The 24,050-nt window shown below is 31.7% G+C and overlaps 1 long non-coding RNA gene across 1 annotated transcript; it reads left to right on the forward strand.

Moving 5' to 3' along the window:
* The first annotated feature begins 399 nt into the window (after nucleotides 1-399).
* LOC126879829 (uncharacterized) lies at nucleotides 400-2,336 on the forward strand. Its single transcript, XR_007696299.1, has 3 exons — nucleotides 400-883; nucleotides 944-1,135; nucleotides 1,198-2,336. It is a non-coding gene; the product is annotated as an uncharacterized LOC126879829 (long non-coding RNA).
* The last annotated feature ends 21,714 nt before the right edge of the window (nucleotides 2,337-24,050 follow it).

Raw genomic sequence — 24,050 nt, forward strand, 5'->3', positions numbered from 1 at the left:
ATGATCAGTCCATAGTATTTTCAAAATTTTTCTAAGAAGGCACATCTCGAAAGTCTCCAACTTTCTAATTATATCAACATTAGCAGTCCAAGCTTCAGTACCTTAAAAGAAGAATAGAGTGGAGATGTTACCACTCGATATAGGAGTTGCAATTTGAGTCTTTGGTTACTCATACTTAGTAATTTCCTTATCTTCAAAAAGGCTGCTTTTGATTGGTCTATTCTTGATTAAATTTCTTATTGCATATTTAGATTTTCCTTAATCCAGACTCCTAAGTATTTCATTTTGTCCATTTTTTCAACATCTTCATTTTTTATCTGGATTCTTGTTATTACTTTACATTTCTTACTGATAACAATAAGTTTTCTTAGATAAACTAGGATAACTTAGGCCCGTATTTATAGTCGAGTCTCAAGACAGCGTCGATGCTCAAGACCGACCTTGAACCAACTTTGTGTTTTATAAACCGATCTCGAGACACGACGTTGTCTTGGGAAGTGTAAAATGACAGGCGAATCTCAAGTCATCGATCGACCTTCCTCAAGACCGCGATTCTAACCTAACTTTGTTTGTTATTGTTTGAATTTTGAATATTTTAAATTCAGTTCCAACATATATTTTTTGTTTTTCTAATTACAACAAAAATGTATGAAGAAGTAAAAGCATTTTTAGAGTTTATTGATAATATTGGAGAAGAAAATCGCCCGGGAAGTATACAAAAGCGATATATTCAAGATAAAAATATAATCTAAAATACAATGGAGTATTACAATATTGAAGTTCATCAGCGAATCAGCGCATTAACTTAAACAATAAAGGTTTTATGCTACTTATAGGAATATAACCAGTTTTTATGAGGACCCCGCTTTCCAAAAATGTACAGGTACTGTAAAGACATACAATATATTATGTTATTCAGGCTCTTATGTAAATGAATTTGTAGGTACTAGAAGAGAAATTATGTGTATTATTGTTCAACAACAAGGTTATCAAGTCATTCAATATTTGATCTAAGAGCATTAAGAGTGAAATTGTGAAATGGAAAGAAGTGAAATTCCAGGATTATTAATAGGAATAGATGACAGTAGTGGGTATGCATGCAGACACTATCTACTTACCCCAGTATTACACCCAGGTATTTATTGATAATTGCTAAATAAATAGTAGGTTATTTAATAGACATAAATATCTTTTTAGGTAATGATCAAGAAAATAAGATATTTTTACCATAGTACTCATGTGAGAACAAGAAATGTAGAAAAGCTATTTGGAACCTGGAAAAGAGAGTTTCCTTGTCTTCAACAAGGTCTACAAACCAAATTATATACATGTCTTGCAATAATATGTGCTACAGCAGTACCTTACAATCTAGGTAAATAATGATCTGGTGGTAAATAGACATGTTAATGATGTGGAACAATCTCTAAATTTTTGGTGACATTTTTTTCAACAATATTTTGCATGAGAATACATTATTGAATACCTACTCTTATTGTGTTTGATTTTTTTGTCTATTATTTCTCAAAATATCATGATCATTGTTCGACAGCCCTTTTTGTTTGAGTTTTGGTCTCTTCAGGAATACAGCTCCATTCCAATCTATTTCAGGATTTGTTCTTGCAATTTTTTATTTTTAAAATATCAATGTCTTATTCTGTTTGTTCCTTATATCTAATCTATAGTCTTTCTCTCGTTATATGTCCAGCTGACATTTGTGTGTTTATTTTGGAAAGTATTTCATATGCTTCCATCCTTCCTCTTAGAACGTGGTCCTATTTTGATGAATGCATATGGATCGTGGTATGCCCTGTATAGTTCAAAATTATATTTCATATGCTTCTATCCTTCCTCTTAGAACGTGGTCCTATTTTGATGAATGTATATGGATCGTGGTATGCCCTGTATAGTTCAAAATTATATTTCATATGCTTCCATCTTTCCTCTTAGAACGTGGTCGTATTTTGATGAATGTATATGGATCGTGGTATGCCCTGTATAGTTCAAAATTATATCTTCTCTGGTCTTCATATTTTAGATGCTATTTAGCCTGATTCTAGTGCTTTATCGTTGTTTCCAGTGCTTTATCAATTTATCATCATTTATTTTACCTACCTGTCTACTGCTACTCTACTATTGTACTTTCACCATATATTTTTGGAATATAAATATACCTTCTGTCTTTCTCTTGTTCAACTGGAATTTGTTTATTTATTCTGAGAATACATTATTGAATCTGTATTATGTTAGATATATTATTTTTTATTTTATTTCTTAATATGTATTTTTTATATTTTATTTTAAAATAAATGAGTATGAGTTTCCCTCTTCTTAAATAAGTATTTATTTGACAAACCTTTCCTTACCAAATATAAAATTAATTACACATCTGGACCTCAGAGGTAAACTACACTATGTCATTTCGAGCAACTGTGTTTAGCGTTTGTTTGCAACAAAGTTTAGAGCACTTAGGATGTTAATAAAAATCTGATATATCCCATAATTAGTTAAAAGACAATATGACTATATTTTAATGATAATATATAACCAATGTGTATAATCCAACTAATAAAAAAACACCATGTCGACATAGTGTAGATTACCTCCGAGGTCCAGGCGTGTAAACAGCACTCTAATAACCAGCAAAATAGCGCAAAAAATGGAAAACATATGTTGTGAAATAAAAAAAGATGTAAAATTATCTATAGAAACCTATAAATTTACATGACATAGTTTGTCACCTTTAGATGTGTGGGAGGAGTATTACAACTGTCGCAGAGGTCTAAAGGTGGGAAATTATGTAATGTAATGTAAATTTGTAGGTTGATAATTGTACACCTCTACTAGTTTCATCTCCTTTTATTTCACAACATACTATATGTTTCCATCTTTTGTGTCATTTTGCTAGTTAATAGCACGCTCATCACTGTATACCATTATTTATGCAGATGACATAGTCCTCTTAACAAGAAAAAAAGCTGAAGTTGTTTAGAAACTTGAGAGGTGAAGCAAGAAAATTGCATGTCTATAAATGAAACAAAAATAAAATATTAAGTGTATTGAAATGTGTGGAGAGATGAAGTAGAATAAATTTTTCACACTAAAAACAGGAACAAAGGCATACAAAATTGAAAATATCAACCAATTCAAGTATTTAGGAGTGGCAATAATTGATAAATGGGAAGAAGAAAAAGAAATAGAAAAGATACTACTAAGAGTAAGCTAGTAAGCAGATCGATGGTATATGATTGAAGTCAAAAACGTATGTAGGACAACTATAATGCAAAAATGTATTATGAAGCAGTTATTTAAGTGGCATTGTATGCTTGTGGCACTTGAAACAATTAATAAGAAAGATGAAATGAAAATAGACATAGTACTGGTAGGGGCTGGCAGTTCTGAGTTAGGACTGGCAAAAAATAATAGATATGGAAAGTCAGGTGGCTAGGTCAACATTACTTGAATGTAAGAGCGACATGTAAGAGATTATTTTTGGAGGAAAAAAAAAGAGAAAGACCATGAAAAGAGTTGTTAGAAGCAGTAAGGAGATTTGGATGATATAGAAGTGTAGAATTGGAGGAGGAGCGTTAATGTCCAGTAGAAATGGATAGGCTATATTTACTTTTGTGCTGTTATTTGGGTAAGATTGTTAATATTTTATATCAATATTGTTGTTGCTTGATAAAAATTCTTCTAATAATTTAATTTTATCTGACTCATTCATATTGACAATTCAGACATATATTTATACATTTTAGAGTAGATGACTTTAAAGCAATATAGCCAATATTTATGAGTTGCGTTCCTGGGACGATTTTATTAAAATATAGTTAATTCGATTACATAAAATCAACTTTAACTCAATAATATCCGTCACAAAATTTATAGCATGTGATCTGTCTTTAAGAATTTAAACATTAAATAAATTTAATTTCAAACTTAAATTGCAGCTTATTCCCATGAAAATAGTAATTGCATTTTATATAAGTTCCACCTGTCATGGTTTCTTCTTTGTTTTAAGTCAGATGAAGAATATAAACATACAAGAAAGCTTACACCATTAATAAAAAGGCAGGTAATACTAGGAAGTACCATAGTTTTATTTGCTTTCTCTCAGAAGAAATAAAGGATATCTCCAACGAAGAATAAAGTAATATCACAGTATTCTGTTATATACTGGGGTAATATCAAAGAATATATTTATACTTTCCTTTAATATGCAATCCTTTACCACAAAGAAAAGAAATCCTTTACCTCATAATGGAAAGAAATGAGAGGTCATTAACCTTTGAACAAATAGCATGTAAGATTTAGAAAAAATAAAAATGTAAACTATCCACTAATAAAATAATAAAATAAACTTTATTTAACTGAAAACATTTTAATAATCCATTTTCAAAAAACAAAATAAATATAAAAACATTTCAAAGATATTTAACTTGACGATTGACAGTTTTTAGTTGGTGTTCTATGTCAAAATTGCTTAAAATCCATAATTTTCCAGCCTCGAGATCAATCTTGGCCGAGATCAGCCGAAGACTCGTTTATAAAACAGAACGTGGTCTTGAGCTCGACGTTGCCGTAAGATCGTCTTGGCTGAGACCGGTCTCGAGATCAGTCTTGAGTACTGACTATAAATACGGGGCTTAGTTTTGTTTTCTTTATGTGTATTGTTAAACCAAACTGTTCCCAGTATCACAAATTGTGTTTAGTAGCGTATGCATTGCTTTCCGTAAATCTGGTTTATAGTTACTTTATTCACAACTTGTACAACTATCAACCATTATATTAATATATTTGTCTTTATTGTTATATTATTCCCGACCTTACATAAAGATTTTTGTCACATTTGTCACTTCATATGCTTCATATTTAAAATTGTGTATATTAATAATGACTTAATATTAAATATATTTATGATCATTCCGTTTTATTTTACTTGCAACTACGGCTTGATAATACGGAAAGAGTCCCATCAGAGCTCAATCTTTTTGATACTGGAGGTATCTGGGATTATAAATATAGTGTATTTTATCGTTAGAGTAAGTGTGAGCCGTAGGTATGGCTAAATCTGGAAAATATAATATTTGAGGTAAGTCTGACCCCCCTATTATGAATTTCTAGATCCGCGCCTGATTAGGTCCTATCTATTATAGTGTGCAAAATAAGCCAATTTTAGATAGAAGATAGTAAATTAATGATATCATATACTATGAATTTGCAAAATTAAAACAATAATTCTTGTGATTTAAGCGCCTTATTCACTTTGTAAAGATTTTTTTGCAGCCACTGTATACCTACCTGTGTGGCTAAACAATACCATAATCTTTTTAATCTTTTCTCAAAAAGGTTTGTATTATGTTACCGGCCAAACTCGATTTCAGGACAAACTAGTTTCGCCTAGGCCAAACTAGTTTGTTCTAAGCGCGTTAGGATAAACTAGTATGACCAGGACAAACTAGTATGACCTAGGCCAAACTAGTTTGTCCTATTGCGCGTAGGCCAAACTAGTTTGTCCTAGGCCAAACTAGTTTATCCTGATGTAATAAAGACTCACACTTCAGGATAAACTAGTACGGCCTAGTCTAAACCAATTTAGCCGAGTCGAAAGTATGTAATTTAGCGAACATGTAAGGACCTTTACATGCGGGGAATTCCCAAATCACGTCCCAACAGGGATGACAAAAAAATTATACATCGATATATTGTATCATATGATACATCGAATGAAGATATTGATACATGTTAAAAATCAATATATTCTTGTATTATTAAATAATATAAAAAACGATAAATAAAATGATGAGGTTTTCTCCAAAAATTAAAAGAAAAGATACACTTACGAATAAAATCGAGTACGAATTAATTTTGTTTTCACCAAGTTTGAAAAAATGTGAAAACGTTTAATTGTCCACGTCCGTCTGTCCGTCCATCCGTCTGTCTGTCTCTCCGTGAACTCAACGCCTCCGTCATTATACCAGGTAGAATGACAAACGAGGTATCAAATAAAATCTTATAATCCAATCATGGTAATAAAGGTGAGAAATTTGACCTAGACTGTCTGCTGTCCGTCCGACCGCGAATATAACTCAATATTATTGTTTGTTTGTTACGAATAATTATAATTTTAATAAAAATGATTATTTTTCCAAGAACAAAGTATTTTATTCAATTTATTATTTATATTAAGCCGTCCTAGTTCGCTGAATTACTTTCTTCTTCTTGGCTTTTCCCATTATGAGTTTGCCGTTTTCGTCTTCCATAGCACTCTATTCTCCCAGTCGCCATCTCCGAGGTCTCTATCTATCATAACATTCCCTATGTGAGTTTTCCATCTCACAGCAGGTCTTCCTCTCCGTTTTCCTCCCCGCGGGTCCTAGTCCAGTAATCTTTTCGGCTACCTGTGCTCCGGCATTCTTTGTACATGCCCCTACCATTTCAGGGCTCTACTTTTACTACCACAACTTTTTTGTAATTGAGCATTCTACTTGTAGACACCTTTTGCAACCTTGTAATTTGTAGACACCTTCTCATAAACTTCAATTCAACTGTCCATATTGTATTTAGTATTATTGTTGTCACTGGCTATTTTTCCGCTCTTGTAGGGTAATATTCAGCACTATGCCCTGAAAAATACTTTTTTGTTTTCTTTAGTTAGAGTGTTCTTCCATATCACTCCATGGAGTGCTTTCGTAGCTTGTTTTCCCCGTACTATTTTCATTTCTATATCTTTCATACAAGTGCCATCTCGGTTTATCATTTACCCTAAATACTTAAAAGTCTTACAACTCTTAAAAGTGTCTTTTAAACTTACGTTTAACCAATCTGTAATCAATTACTTTCGACTAGATTAAATTGGTTTAGACTAGGCTAAACTAGTTAATCCTGATATAAAAACATACACTTTAGGATAAACTAGTTTGGCCTGAAGTGTGCGTCTTATTATCAGGATAAACTAGTTTGGCCTGAAGTGTGTGTATTTATATCAGGATAAACTAGCTTGGCCTAGGACAAACTAGTTTGGCCTACGCGCGATAGGACAAACTAGTTTGGTCTAGGCCATACTAGTTTATCCTAACGCTCTTAGGACAAACTAGTTTGGCCTAGGCCAAACCTATTGTTTATTGTTTATTCGCCGAAAAGCTCGAAATGCGTTATCTAAAGCAAGTTTGTAGTCTTTTTCATAGTATTTTTATACGCTAAATCGATTGTCACTAGTCGTGATAGCTTAAACCACGTTCCAACTTTGTTATTAATAAATGTTTGAAAAAATAACGGTTTATAGTACGTTTACTGACGGTTTTTGCTCTAAATTAAAAAAAAAAACCACTTGGAATGACATGAAATTTGGCATACACGTAGCTAACATGTCAAACAAAACAAGTGATATTGTGCCGATGTGTGCTTTTACTCTGGGGGTGAGTTTCACCCCGTTTGGGGGGGGGGTAAAAAAAGAGACTTTTAAAATAAGTCCAGAATTGGATAAACTGATTAATTCTAAGCAACTTTTGTTCTATACAGTTTTTTCACTAAGTCAATACTTTTCCAGTTATTTGCGAGTGAATGTTCATTTTTAAACAAAAAAAACCAAATAACCCGAAAAGTATTGACTTAGTGAAAAAACTGTATAAAACAAAAGTTGCTAAGAATTAATCAGTTTATCCACTTCCGGACTTATTTTAAAGATTTCTTTTTTTAACCCCCAAAAAGGGGTGAAACTCACCACCAGGGTAAAAGCAGACATCGGCACAATATCACTTGTTTTGTTTAACATGTTAGCTACGTGTATGCCAAATTTCATGTCAATCCAAGTTGTTTTTTTTTCATTTAGAGCAAAAATCGTGACTGAATGTACTATAAACCGTTATTTGTGCAATAATTTATTAATAACAAAGTCGGAACGTGGTTTAAGCTATCACGAAGCTATCACGACTAGTGGCAATCGATTTAGCGTATAAAAATACTATGACAGAGACTACAAACTTGCTGTAAATAGCGCATTTCGAGCTTTTTGGTGAATAAATAATTATTTTGTTATTAACAAAATAAGAACATAATATTTTGAGTAATCGCGACTAGTCGCATTCGATTCAGCGACCAAAAATACACCAGAGAAAACCTTAACACTATCAATTTATTTACAGGGCTTCTAATAATTCCTTGAAAACACCAAATTTTACCATAATTTGTTAATAACAATTAAACGCACCACATTTGGGCTTCCAGACCACTTCCATTGGATTCAGCGACCCTAAAAACCTATAATACCACTATCAAATCGCGGCGATCTAAAAGTGCCCAGGGGACCCCCTATGTTGCGACTAGACTATTAACACTGAGATGAAGTAAAGAATTTATAAAGACAGTGTAAGACCAATAATGACATATGCATCAGAAACAAGACCCGATAGAGCCACAACACAAAGACTACTGGAAACGGCAGAGATGAGAGCACTGAGAAGAATTACAGAAAATACGCTGAGAGATCGAAAGAGGAGTGAAGACATTAGAAGACAATGTAACGTACAGTGTATAAACGAATGGACACTAAATAGAAAAAATAATAGAATAACCACATAACCAGAATGGGGACGACACGTGTGGTTAAAATCATCATCATCATCATCATCATCATTGGCTCGACAGCCCTTTCTGGGTCTTGGCCTGTTCCAGGATTCTTCTCCACTCTGATCTGTTTCGTGCTTTTTTTCTCCAGTTTTTTATTTTTAAGGTTTTTATATCATTTTCTATTTGTTCTAAATATCTCAGCTTCGGTCTTCCTCTTGTTCTTTTTCCTACTGGCATCTGTTTGAATATTTTGTTTGGTATTTCGCCTTCTTCCATTCTTTCTACATGTCCCATCCAACGCAGCCGTCCTATTTTAATGAGGACGTGATGATGACGTGTGGTTAAAATAGCAAGAGATAAATAGGCCAGGGTAATAAGACAAAAATATACCTTATTCGTGACACTCGAGCAGCCAGGGTACTGAAGCGTTTTTTCGACAAGTAATACCTATACAAAATTTACCCGACAAGTAAATTTTAACTATTTCCTGCGTAGGATCTGGCGGCCATTTTTATTTATAAACAATTAACTGTCAAAAAATGGCATTTTCCCTTTTTTTTCAAATCAATGGAAAACAGTGAAACTTATGATTTTTTTAGTACAAATATCTTTGAGATTATGGAAAAAGCTTTAAAATGGCATATTACAAAGTTTGATATACTCATTTATTGTTAATATAATTGCGAAAAAATGTCGGAATTGCAAAAAAAATTATTTTCGCAATAACTGCTGTAAAAATTAGTGTACAGGTTTGAAATTTTTGTCAAATAAGGGTTCTTTGTTGCTTAATATGTGATAAACATTTCAAAGCGATTCATTCAATTGTTTAAATTTTATTCGAATTGTTTATCTCAGTGAGCATTTTTTTTGCACTAACATAAGTCAGAAAAAAATGACGTTAGAACCATTCCACAGGTGTCAAATGGAAGAGCATGAACTGTATTTTCAACTTGGTTTAAAAAAAAGCGAATAAAAATGCATTTATAAGCAATAAATAATTATGCAAAAGTATCTTAAATCTTTCCTTATAAACTTTTTGAATAACTTTTTCCAAAAAAATTAACTTTTTTACCCTGTTTTAAGTGCACAACTACCAAGTAATGTTATTTATATCATAATTGAAAAAAAAATTGTAATAAATATATATAATTTCTTATATAACAAAATAAAATTTATAAGGAAAGATTTACGATACTTTTGCATAATTATTTATTACTACTAAATGCATTTTTTATTCGCTTTTTTTAAACCAAGTTGAAAATATAGCCCATGCTCTTTCATTTGACACCTGTGGAATGGTTCTAACGTAATTTTTTTCTGACTTATGTTATTGTAAAAAAAATGCTCTCTGGGAAAAACAATTTGAATAAAATTTAAACAATTGAATGAATCGCTTTGAAATTTTTATCACATATTAAGTACCAAGGAACCCTTATATGACAAAAATTTCAAAGCTGTACACTAATTTTTACAATAGATATTGCGAAATTAATTTTTTTGCAATTCCGACCTTTTTTCGCAATTATATTAACAATAAATGAGTATATCAAACTTTGTAATACGTCATTTTAAAGCTTTTTAGATATCCTCAAAGATATTTGTACTAAAAAAACCATAAGTTTCACTGTTTTCCATTGATTTGAAAAAATAGGGAAAAATGCCATTTTTCGACACTTAATTGTTTATAAATAAAAATGGCCGCCAGATCCTACGCAGGAAATAGTTACAATTTGCTCTTATTGACGATTTGTAGAAATACAGTAAAACCTCGATATAACGAACCTCTATTTAACGGACTTCGGATATAACGGACAAAAAATCCGATCAAATGTAAAAAAAATTAAAAAGGTCCTGTTAATATTATACATACTTAACCCTGCCCTTACCAAGATACACTGTATAACAACGGGGTCCCCGTGGACCCCAAACGCTGTAATTTACAAAGAATTTCAACAAACTTTTTAATATAGCAAATTCAGGACACACATTTCTAAATACAGTAGAACCCCGCAAATCCGAACCCCGCTAATCCGAACTTTCGGCAAATCCGAACCAACGGAAAGTGAAAAAAATTAAAAAATTCAAGATAAAAAGTTAAAAACATGTTTATTATATAGAGTAAGACCAGAAAATTGGACAATGTAGGATTAATAGGACTTTGACATTTAAAATTTCTTAAAAATAAATACCGGGTGTCCACTTATATTTTAGCCGTTATAACATAATATCAATTTGCTTAGTTATGTTATTTAGGTATGTGATATCCATGTTGCACCTCTCATTTTAAAAATTAATTACTCAGTGATTTGACAACCGATTTTGAAAAACTTTATATCGCTGGATAGGTGAATGACTTATCTTTCAATTTACAAAAATATACTGGGTGTTCCTTTAAAAAAGTCAACAACATTTTTTTTCAAAAATTCGCCATTTTTTTGTATTTGAAAGCGATATAAAAAATTCAATCCATTCAGACAAAACTTTTACTAAAATAAACCATTTCAGCGAAAACCGCATATTTCTATCTTGAGCCGTTTAGAAGTTATAGGCAGTTAAAATGGGGGAAAATATAAGTGGACACCCGGTATTATACTTAAATATTAATAGTGTTTATAAAGGTCAAAAATAAACTTTTGGTTCTTGAGTCAACTTGAGTCCAAAAATATTGACCACACTCTTGCGAGAACGTTTGCCTACTCAAAATCAACGACAATGGAAACTTTGAACTACTAGTTACGCTTCCTTTCGGATAATCCGAACTTTTCGGAATCCGAACAGGCTGTCCCCCCAATTAGTTCGGATTTGCGGGGTTCTACTGTAGTCTGATTTATTTTAAAAGTATTTTTATATAACGGACTTTCGGCTTTAACGGACTCCCCGTCCCCCCAATCAGTCCGTTATATCGAGGTTTTACTGTAATATGATTCCGTTCTCCTTAATAGTTTTTCATTATCTGTTGTCCCTAATTCGATGAAATACTTTTAAGGTATTAATTTAATACATATTCTAGACAATCCCCGACGATATTCCCAATAACTATTATTAAATAGATTAGAGAGTATTCGACTGTTATAAACGTTAGGATGGCATCTTATCAGCTTTTCCTCTCTATAATATCGTAATAGTAGATAATAGGGTACATAATTGAATAATTCAACGGCTGTGGTAATAATTTTTGCTTGATGATATTCATTATCTTTTTTACATTTTTTTTGTTTTTTGCATTTTTTATTAAGTATTAATAATTGTAATGAACTCCCTCTTTAACGGAGAGAAGTCATGCCACAAAAAGCTCGTCCAATGGAGAGGTCCGTTGATGGAAACATGAAATATGTAAACTTAAAATAAAATCCACGAGGAAAATAAACTTCCTGTAGCTGCCTGTATACCATAAATCACAAAAATACCAAGTTTTTTGTAAAAGGTATATATTAAAATACCCTAAATAAGGGTCACAATACAAAACGTTTTCGGATTAAGGAATCCATCATCACTGTTTAAAAGCCCTAAAATTAAGTATAACCTAATTAAATGAGATAAAAGTTAAAATTGACAGAGGCAAGAACAAGAGGCCATACTTACAAAATTTGCATGCCTGAGCCACCAAAATGTATAGGGTAAAAACCCTTTAAATGTAAATCATAAAGTTATTTTACATATTTATATAAAATTCATCGGATGTTATAGATAAACCTGGATGTTACCCAGGGCAACACAGGACTCTCCCCACGTCTTTGGAACTTTTTTTGGAGAAAACCTCACATATTGGATTTCAATGGCCAACTGACAAGTGAATTCAAGAGCTACCCAAAATGACATCAAGAACTGTCAATGTAACCTAGTTGTAATATTACTTCAGCCACATCGTTAAAGATTAATTTGAATGTTTTAAGATAAAAAACAGTATCAAATTTATAAATATTAAAAATAAAAGATGTTCGCAAAATATGAAAAAATTTTCCCTTAAAATAATGCATTAATTAAGTATTCAAAATAGGGAAATAAAATGTTTACGTTACAGGAAGTTATGCAGCCAACAATACCAATAGGTGTTGTATTAGTGGTATGAAATTATCAATACGATTAGACAAATAATGATAAAGGCCTTATACTAGGAACACAAAATAGTATGTAATGTGTACATATGTGTACGATTTTAAGAGTATTGATTAAATGATAATTGTTTAATGACTGCTATATTTCTTGGTAGTCGACCCAACATAAATTGTATAATGATAGAAAAAGTGATATGATAATTATAAAAATACTGTTTTGTTTTTATCTGATTGAAAATGAGACTAAAGTAGCTTGATGAAACTGAGTCCTCCAGAGACCTGACATCAAATTGGTTAAAAATGAAATGATTGTAAAATATGGGGGGGGGGGGGGGAGTAGGAAGGTATGAGAAGTCTGACAGAGTATGTTGTGATATTGGACCATGGAAGATGTGTAGTGTGTTGTTATGAAATGAGAGTTATCTCATCTATAAGCTATGAGATGAGGCTAAGAAGACAGGTGTCTGGAATGAGACTCAATTCTGATAGATGTGGTTGTATATGTGATATACATCTTTTATTTTTAATATTTGTAAGATGAACATCTTTTATTTTTAATATTTGTAAATTTGATACTGTTTTTTATCTTAAAACATTCAAATTAATCTTTAACGTTGTGGCTGAAGTAATATTACAACTAGGTTACATTGACAGTTCTTCATGTCATTTTGGGCTGCTCTTGAATTCACTTGTCAGTTGGCCATTGAAATCCAATATGTGAGGTTTTCTCCAAAAAAAGTTCCAACCACGTGGGGAGAGTCCTGTGTTGCCCTGGGTAACATCCAGGTTTATCTATAACATCCGATGAATTTTATATAAATATGTAAAATAACTTTATGATTTACATTTAAAGGGTTTTTACCCTATACATTTTGGTGGCTCAGGCATGCAAATTTTGTAAGTATGGCCTCTTGTTCTTGAAAACCTCTGTCAATTTTAACTTTTATCTCATTTAATTAGATTATACTTAATTTTAGGGCTTTTAAACACTGATGATGAATTCCTTAATCCGAAAACGTTTTGTATTGTGACCCTTATTTAGGGTGTTTTAATATATACCTTTTACAAAAAACTTGGTATTTTTAAACTTAAAATGTTTTCTTGAATTTGCCAATAATAGAATAATAGAATGAGAGTCTGTAGGCACTTTTTTATAAAATTGGAAAAAGACGGTATGACTTCTACACACTTCTATAATCTAAATCTAAAACTTCCAAAATCTTCAAAAGTTGACCTAAATTTTTTACAAAAACACTTTGTATGTGCAAAGAAGTTGTTGAAGATGCCTTCAGCTCTAAAGAAGATGGTTTATATGTTGGTAATAGAAGAATGGGCACAAATGTTCTCTACAATGGATTCTGATTTAAAAGTCGTTAAAAACATGAGCTTTTCTATTATGGACTCCCACTATATCAAAAAATCTACAAGAACGCAGTACCTTGATTGCAAATTGAGTATTGCAAACATGTACCGGGTGTCCCAATAAGAATGGCTCTCGGCCATATCTCAGGAACCGTTTATAGTAGAGCTTTGAAATAAAAAATTTTATAACAAAAGTTGCCTCAGGAAAAGACTGAAAAGTATTTTCATAATTGTGGGACCACCGCTAGAGGGCGTAATTGAATATCAAAAATTAAAAAATCTAAATTTTACAAAATTTTCCTAATGAAGGGGCACTGGAAATCCGATCTTCGTATTCTTCATAAAATTCTACGCATATTTGATTTGACAAGTTTAGGTCTACCTTTAGAAATAAGAGGTGGGGGTGAGTGGGAACCTTGTTATGAAAAACTGGCTGTGAGTCCGGTTCTGCTTAATCAAATTTTGCAAACTTGGTCTTGTTGAAGACAGATCTTTTTCGTCAATGTAAAAGTTATGATTTCGAACCAACTTACTGAGTAATATGCCAGCTAGAAGGCGTTATTTAATTTTTTCAGAAATCTAGTGTTCCTTGGAAAATATTAAATACAAACATGCATTTTTAATACCATATTACAAAATTAGACAAAATTAGCAACAGAATAGCGAAAACCGCATGTTAATACCTTTTTTCTATCTCGAGATAGCTTACAAAACGTGTAAATTTAAAAACATAACTGTTACTGTAAATAAAAACAACTATTTAGTGATGACATAAACGTTCAAATTTTTGCCCATCATTTTCGTTGCAAACATTTACTCTTTCAAGAGTAGATTGAACAGCAGTCTCAATTTCTGCTCTCGATATGCTTTAAATGGCGTTTAATATTCTCTGGATAATGTATTCTAGAGTAGTGTATGATGGGCAACAATTTGAATATTTAGGTCGTCACTAAGTAGTTCTTTTTGTTCTGTGTTATATTTAATTTTAATAGTATTGTTTCTCTTTATATTGTTGTTTTAATTAATTATATTTTTATACGTTGACATCTGGAAAATGTTATTTTGTTTTTTTCCACAGCACACTACTTTTCATTAACTTAGTTTACCGGTGATAGTAACAGTTATGTATAAAATTTACACGTTTCTCAAGATATCTTGAGATAGAAAAAAGATATCGACATGCGGTTTTCGCTATTCTATTGCTAATTTAATCTAATTTTATAAAGTATGATTAAAAATGCATACTTGTATTTAATATTTTGCAAAGAAAACTAGATTTCTGAAAAAAATTAAATAACGCCTCCCAGCTGGCTTATTGCTTATTAGGATGGTTCAAAATTATCACGCTTACATTGAAGAAAAAGATCTGTCTTCAACAAGACCCAGTTCTCAAAATTTGATTTAGCAGAACCGGACTTACAGCCATTTTTTCATAACAAGGTTCCCACTCACCCCCACCTCTTATTTGCAAAGGTAGAGTTAAACTTGTTAAATCAAATATGCGCAGAATTTGATGAAGAATACAATAATCGGATTTCCAGTGCCCCTTCATAGGAAAATTTTGTAAAATTTAGATTTTTTTATTTTTGATATTCAATTACGCCCTCTAGCGGTGGACCCACAATTATGAGAATAATTTCCAGGCTTTTACTGAGGCAACTTTTGTTATAAAATTTTTTATTTCAAAGCTCTACTATAAACGGTTCCTGAGATATGGCCGAGAGCCATTCTTATTGGGACACCCGGTACAGCTATTATAAAGAGATGTTTTATCTCTTTGTGTAATTTAAGCCGGTTTCCCAAATAACTTAACAGAAGGATATTCTGCAACAATTATATATCTTTTTTATCCTTAAAGAATATCAGGCCATTGATTATAAATACCCATTGGGTGGTTTATAATCAATGATCATGCTAAATATCAGCTAAATATCAGTCGTTATTTCAAATTTCGGTCCAGGTTCGTTGTCATGTCGCTTTAATGACAGTGACAGCCCCCCAAATCCATATTTCATTCTCAAAATGGTGGTGGTAATATTATAAAAGGCAATTACAGAGCCCATAAGGCCTTATCTATTTCCAAATAATCTTTCTCTTGAGGTAAGAAATCATTATTTTTTTTCCTTTAATTACATTTCTCCACCTAACAGTCTTTCTAATGTTTTTTTATATCTAACCTAACCCCAATGTCAAACCATGTGTTCTGATATTTTAGTTTTAAATATATTATCTTTTTAATTTACATGTATGCACGTTTAGTAATCAAAATTTTAACTATTCTCCTCATCTAAATTTCATTTAATTTATTCTTGTCATCTGCTACTCTTTCTGACGATTAGAATGGCAGACGGCACATGTTGGTTATTAACTTCTTGATTGTTGATATGTGTTTTACTGTTACAGTTTTTGGATAAGATCACCGCCCTCCCTCTGGGAGCTTCAGAAAAGCTTATCGCCGACGATGACACTAAGGCTGACAACAATGGGACCATGACATCTAGACAGCAGCACCCAACATCCAAGTACGACACCACCAAGACCGTAGCTGTACTGACCTAGGGCCACAACATCTGCCCAGGTCAAGAGAAGTCCACAGCAGTACCATACGACATCAAGAAGTTACCATCAGCTACCAAAAGCCATAAGTATAATCCAGAATTGTTAGTTTTGGCAAGAATTTGAATATATTTGTTAATGCAATTTACTTAGTCATATTTTTATTATATCTTTATGAACAATAAACATGATTAGTTAAAAATACTGTTTTGTTTGCTTCCATTCCGAATCTTTATAGTTCATTTCTAAGATTAGGACAAGACGAACACACACCTGAGTGACTGAGCTAAGCTAAGGGTGTAACGATGGCTATCTTAGATGATTGAGGTAATATTTTCGAATATTATTTCAATTAGCTGGGGTAGTCCATCGCCGCTTATTTCGTTTCAATGATTATGTGTTAAATATAAGACAGCTGGTTTGGAGAAAATGGAGCAATTGAAGAGACTTCCGAACGTCACATTATGCGAAATAACGATTGATACAGGACCAAAATGGAAGATAAAGAAAGAGCCCATAGATAGGGTCACTTTATGTACTGCACTTTTGATATTCAATGCCTATTGAAGATGCCAAGTAGTGATGTAATTCCGATGTATTATAGCTGTAAGATTTGTACATAAAACAACGCTGTATGTGTTAACAATACCCAAACTCATACTGCTTTTCATGGACCAAGCTAAATGGGAAAAGGGAAAGGCTGGAAATCGGTACAAGCATATTAAGGTATACCGATAAAATCTACACAGCTTTAACTGAACTCTTTCTTTCATCTGAAATCTGCAGCGGATAGAATCGCAAGCAGTATATTACTGCCTTAAGTACTTATTTTAGTACAAAGAAATTCCGAAATTTCTCGATAGTGGGATATAGCTATATGGCAGTAGATATTGTTCGTCCGCTATAACTTTTCCCATTCGTCACGATTCATTTTCAAACAAATTAAGTCAAAACATAAAGTGAAACGTACGCCGATGTGTGTAGTATATAGTATAGTATACAGTACATAGGTGTACAAAATGTATATACACATCGACGTTCGTTTCACTTTATGTTTTGACTTAATTTGTTTGAAAATGAATCGTGACGCATGGGAAAAGTTATAGTGGACGAACAATAGCATACATAAAGCTATTGAGAAAAGGCGCAAAAGTAAACATTGTACTACAATCTACAAAATACCAAAACCAACAAAACTACATTGTACAAAATACCATTAATTAAATTCGGTTTAATAATTGCATATCATATCAGTATTGTGGAGGAACATATAATTTTTACAATAATTTATTACACAGCATTTGCGACATCCCATTTTCTTCAATGATAGTAGGTATGAAATATACGTCAATTGACAATTTCGATTAACAATATGAAATAGGTATTTAAGAAATATATGTTGCAAGATTTGTCCGCTGTACGCGCACGATCGTTTCTCGTATCCCATCCAAGTACTTGCACACAGCGAATAGACGATTTTTCATTTCAAATTACATAATATAGTTAAAAACATAATTAGTACGTTCTTTAACGGCAAAATGTTGCAAAACCTCTAAATTTTAAAGAACCACTTCGATTGACATGAAATTTAGCATACATATAGCTAACAAGTCAAAGAAAAAAAGTAATATTGTGCCGATGTGTGCTTTTGCCCTGGGGTGGATTTCACCCCCGAGAAGGGAGAAGGGAACATATACTTCCAAAATAAGTCCAGAAACGGATAAACTGACTAATTTTAAGCAACTTTTGTTCTATAGAGATTTTGAAGTTATACTTCTTTACCGGTGATATGAGGGTGAATTTTTATATGTTAAAACCTATGATCCCGGCGCATGCGCATTATAACTTTGTTCTGATTGGATGTTCAAATGACATGTCAAAAATTATTCAATATGGCGGCTGTGGCACAGCTGTAGTTAAATTATTTATGGTTGTTGCGTTTTAAAATTTGTGTGAAAAGAAACAACAAACAAAACTTAGTTAATAGTTATACTGCCTTTTTAAATAGTTTTCATATACCTATATTTTTGGACTTTTGGACTATTTTGGACAAGGAAAACTCATTCTAATTTGGTAAGTAGTTTTTATTATAATCATATTGTAATTATACATTTGGATTAGGTTGAAATACAGTAGAGCGTCGATTATCCGAACTAATTGGGGGACATAGGTGTTCGGAAAACCGATTTGTTCGGATAATCGAACTACAATATATTGATAGATATTTATAGTCATACATATTTATCCACAAGTGAATAAAAGCCATATTTATATACCTACATATTTATTTATATCTTGATAATGACAACTAGCAACTAAACAAAAAAGTGCAGTCTTTGCAACAACATAATTATTTTTGGATACAATATTGAAGAAAATTGAAGATATTTTAAGCGTCAATTACTAACGCTTGCTCGGTATTCGAGTGCGGGACGCGGGAGTCGATAGTTCGAATAAGCGGTCGTTCGGTTGATCGACGTTCGGATAATCGACGCTCTACTGTACATTTATTTTCTCAAGAATGGGGATTTTAGAGAGAAATCCCAAATTAGGTCCGATTTTTATTTTTAAATTATGATTTTTTGGCGAAGATTTATTTATCTAGTAGGTATTTAATGCTTTGATTTACATACTTAATTTGATTACCAACAAAAGTTCTACCAATCTTCATCTAATATATTGTTTTCTTACTGTTTTGTTATATTTTAATATTTTCTTCCACAAAATTTAAACTACACAATTTAATTATATTCAAAACAATTGTCAAACAGTAAAACGTTCAGTTACCCTATTTTTCCACATGACAAATAAGGTGGAATTGGACGAGTGAGTCTAGGCTTCGATTACGAATCAAAGCGCCCCGAAAGTCACGGGTTCGATTCCCGATGCAAGTTTTTATTTTTTTATGCATTTTATGATTGTAAGTATATTTGTTATATAATTTTTTTTTCAGAAAATGCGTATTTAAAATTTTTGCCAACAATTATTATCGTTCAGAAATCATTTTTTCTTTGTGGCATTTTTCAATGTGTTTGTGTGCGTTTTATTTTTTTATTTTTTAAAATTTTTGGTATTGTCTTAAAAATCACATAATATGTAGTAGAATTATAACCTCTTACGTGCGTACAAAGTGCACACACATTCTTTTTTTCATTAAGTTAACACTTTTCGAGTTATTTGCGAGTGAATATGTTCATTTTTCAACAAAATAACCACGTTTTTAGGCGGTTTTTCGCAAATAACTCAAGAAGTACGTATTTTTCCGAAAAGAACGTTCTTAACAAAAATAAAGCCTGTAAGAAATGGATAAAATTGTTATATATACTAGATCTCTAGACCTAGTAGAGGCAGAGATATAGCTAATGAAAAATAGGTTCATATTCGTCAAATTGAAAAGCAAATATTTTAACTTGAAATAATCAAAACACGAAGCACTTTTTGGGAAAAACTCAATAAAACTTTTTAAAGTGCTTAAAAAAGCTTTATTTTTGTTTAAAAAAATTTCTAGCTTCAAAAGTAAACAAATTATCTACGCTCAAAATAAAGTTCAAAAAATCACCCCCTAATATCATCTCAAATGACCTTAATCGTTACACTCCACAAGTTGATTTATTCGCGTGTATGTATTGTTTATATGATCTGTAAGTTTCTTCGGTTTAAAGTCCTTATTTTTGAAAGGGTTGTAGATGAAAAGGCTTGAAGGAGTCCCTAAACACGAGGGTACTCAACATTTTGAACAACCATATCTTAACCAATTTCTGTCTTACAGAAAAACGAAAAAATGCAAAATATTTAGAAAAGAAACTGCAACTTTTTTTATTATATCAGATTTTTGGTATTTCGAATAATTTTTAAGTTGTTTTGAAAAAAAGCATTTTTTTCAAAATTAAAAATTTTAAAATTTTTACTTTAAAACCAATTTTCTTTAAAAATAAGCACTTTTAATGGATGAAACTTACAGATCATATAAACACAACACAACTAAAGCAACTTGTGAAGCGATAATGATTAATTTCATTTTAGTTGCTAATTAGGGGGTGATTTTCCCGATTTTTTTTTGCCAAAGCAAAAGGGACCAACTTAAGTTTGAGCCTAATGTGCTTATATTTGAAGCTAGAAAATTTTTGTATAAAAACAGAAATAAAGATTTTTTTAAACACTTTAAAAAATTTGTAATGAATTATCTCCAAAAAGGGCTTCATCCTTTGGATATTTCACGTTGAAATATTCTATCTGAAATTTGGCGAATATGAGCATATTTTCCATTAGCTATAACTCTGCTTGTACCAGGTCTAGAGACCTCATGCATACACCATTTTTTTCACTTTTTTCAGGCTATATTTTTGCTGAGAATATTTGTTTCGACAAAATACTTACTTTTTGAGTTATTTGCGAAAAACCGTCTAAAAACGTGGTTGTTTTGTTAAAAAATGATCATATTCTCTCACAAATAATTCGAAAAGTATTGACTTACTGAAAAAACTCTATAGAACAAAAGTTGTTTAAAATTAGTCAGTTTATCCATTTCCGGACTTATTTGGGGAGTATATTTTTTTCACCCCCGAGAAGGGGTGAAAGCCACCCCCAGGGCAAAAGCACACATCACAATATCACTTTTTTTCTTTGACATGTTAGGTATACGTATGCCAAATTTCATGTCAATCCAAGTGGTTCTTTAAAATTTACAGCAAAAACCTTAAAGAATGTACTAAATTATGTTTCTCAAAAGTTTAAAAAGTGGAGTTACAATAGCTTGTTTTGGTATAATATTATAGTAATTGTATTTTTAATTAATTTTATTTAATTATAATTTTTCAGTAATTTGGCTGAAAAAGTATTTCAATATACAAAATGAATTTCTTCAGACTATAGGTTTCTTAGAAAGTATTTCTCAGAAGGAGTTGAGATTGTAGAGTCCACGTTGGATAAACTAGTGCATATTTTATATTTCCCAAATTTTTCACTTTTTAATTAGTTAACAAAATGTAGTTCATACTTAATTTCTGATAAAAATAGTAATCATTTGAAATTTTTTTATTAAAATTTAATGTAGGATTTTTGGGATCGATCAACTTTAAATTTACTGAAAAAATGTGGAACTGTAAAAAGCGTGACATACCTAGGAATTTAACGCTTACTTACTGATTTCTCACTTCTACTTATTTCCCACATATTTTCAACTTATATAATATATTATAATTTACTTGCTTCCTTCGACGCCATAGGCCATAGGGGACACAAGTAGAGTGGAAAACTGATACTTTTGAATACTTTTTACAGTTCAAATCAAAAGCAGCTGCAAAGTTTCCCTACATTGCAGAAACCAGACAAGTTTCGCGCACGATTCGCTATATTACATTCGAATATCGACCAGATGTTTTTAATCTTGCAATACGAACTATCAGTTGCCGCTATCTGAACGGAGTACAATGCAGAGATTAATATCTAAAAGGATGCAAAGTCAATAGAAGGTGTTACTTTGATGGGAGCAAATACGTGTTGGGATAATAATAATATGATATGAAATAAAACAAGGAAAACGACGAAAAGACCCAGATGCAAAGTTTACTGTAATAAAACAATTAAAATAATTGAAATAAAACAATAAACAATATTTTAAATCCAAGCCAAGACTTTTCGTCGAAAGAAACTGCTTTCTGGTTACATCCTGAATCTCCGGCTTTAACAGTTTATAAGCACGGAGGCGACGAATATAGAAGAAAGTAGAAAGGACAACGATCACGTATTTAATCCCTTTTCGTGTTGGAAAAAGTGCCGAAAGACAGTTTCGAGTACTCAAAAATCTGAGTAAAGAAGAACAAGGGGGAAAGGCAGTTTTTGTTGTAATTTGATTTAGAGTTGGACCACCATCTACAGATAGGTATTTCTGCATCTCATGCTTCATCAGTGTAGCTATGCAGTCCCAACACTCAACCAAAAATCAACGAGCCTGCCTTTTAAGGGAAATCACCGCGATGCAGTAATTCCATCTTTGAGACGCAAAACAGCGACCTCTCTAGTAAAACAAGGAAGACGACGAAAAGACCCAGATGCAAAGTTTACTGTAATAAAACAATTAAAATAATTGAAATAAAAAATAAAACAATAAACAATATTTTAAATCCAAGACTTTTCGTCGAAAGATACTGATTAAAACAAAAACTGCCTTTCCCCTTGATATGAAATAATTTTCATTTTTTATTTCAGATTTGGAACCCCTATGAAAAAGTAAATATGTAAATTTCATTTGACACATTTTTTCGAATTGTTGAAGGATGGCGCAAAAATTCGATTTATTCTGATACCCTAGGAAAATTTTAGAAACGGTCTAATATCTCGAGAAATACAGTTAACAAAATTAACTAAAAAACACGTGTTTATTATATTTCAAAAACCTATCGACTGACACTAAACACGACCTAGTCGTGTTAGTGCAAGGTTGTTGCAATTGCAAACCAATCCCAATCCCAACCAATATGGTGGATGTCATGTGATGCCAGGGATTAATCTGGAAATATTTTTAACATCCCTTAAAATCGTATAATATAATGTAACCCCAACTATTTAAAATCAATTTAAGGGTTTTTACCCGTACATTTTGGTGGCTTAAAGCATGTAAACCTGTAATAACACTGATGATGGAATATTGATTCCAAAAACGTTTTGTTGTGATACAGCCCTTTTTAGAGATTTTAAATATACCTTTTACAAGATAAGGTTTTTATTTTTTTGATGATATAAAAGTCGAAAAGCGTCAGCCTTTTGTATAGTTTTTTAAAAACAAGGATATTCCAAATGTGGTTTCCACATGTTGTGTAAAATATTGATAACATCATTAATTAAACTTTTATAAAAAGTGTGGTAGCAACAAAGAAACAAAATATTTAGTTAGACCGTGCATTAATTAATTATTTGTCTGTGTATATAGGATACAAACTTTACAAACAAATAATTACATATTATCTTTATTCTAACTTATCTGACATAGGTATTTTCAATAACGGAGATATTTCATAATTCTAATAATACAAATTCTAGAAACGAAACAACCAGAATATACTTTACATACAGATAACATGTTTAGGTCAAAGGAAACGTTGAAAGCTAAAGAATTGCAGAATAATTCAAACATTTTGAAATTTAAAATGGAAAGCAAGCAGCAGGCATTGACTGTTAGTTTAAATAATTGCCCATTATTCTTTTTCTTTCAAAGTCTACAGAGTATGCATCATTCATTTGGCATTGTTCGACTATGCCTTGTTAAAATGCATGTACTATTCATGTTCATAAATAAAGGTGCTTTCCATTTAGGTTCCTTTAATTTAGTTGAATATATTATACGGGTCACATGGACTTTTTTAGAAAAAGGTATAGTTCTTGAACTATGGTTGTCGTCATTATTTATTTTTGTTTTCTTAAGAGAGGTTCGCCTTTCATTTTAAATTATATTGTACAATGCGGGGCAAAATTATAGAGGAAATTATGCGTCGTTTTTTCGAGAACAGGGGACTT

The sequence above is a fragment of the Diabrotica virgifera genome, chromosome 2 (assembly GCF_917563875.1).
Source record: "Diabrotica virgifera virgifera chromosome 2, PGI_DIABVI_V3a".
NCBI classification, from domain to species: domain Eukaryota; kingdom Metazoa; phylum Arthropoda; class Insecta; order Coleoptera; family Chrysomelidae; genus Diabrotica; species Diabrotica virgifera.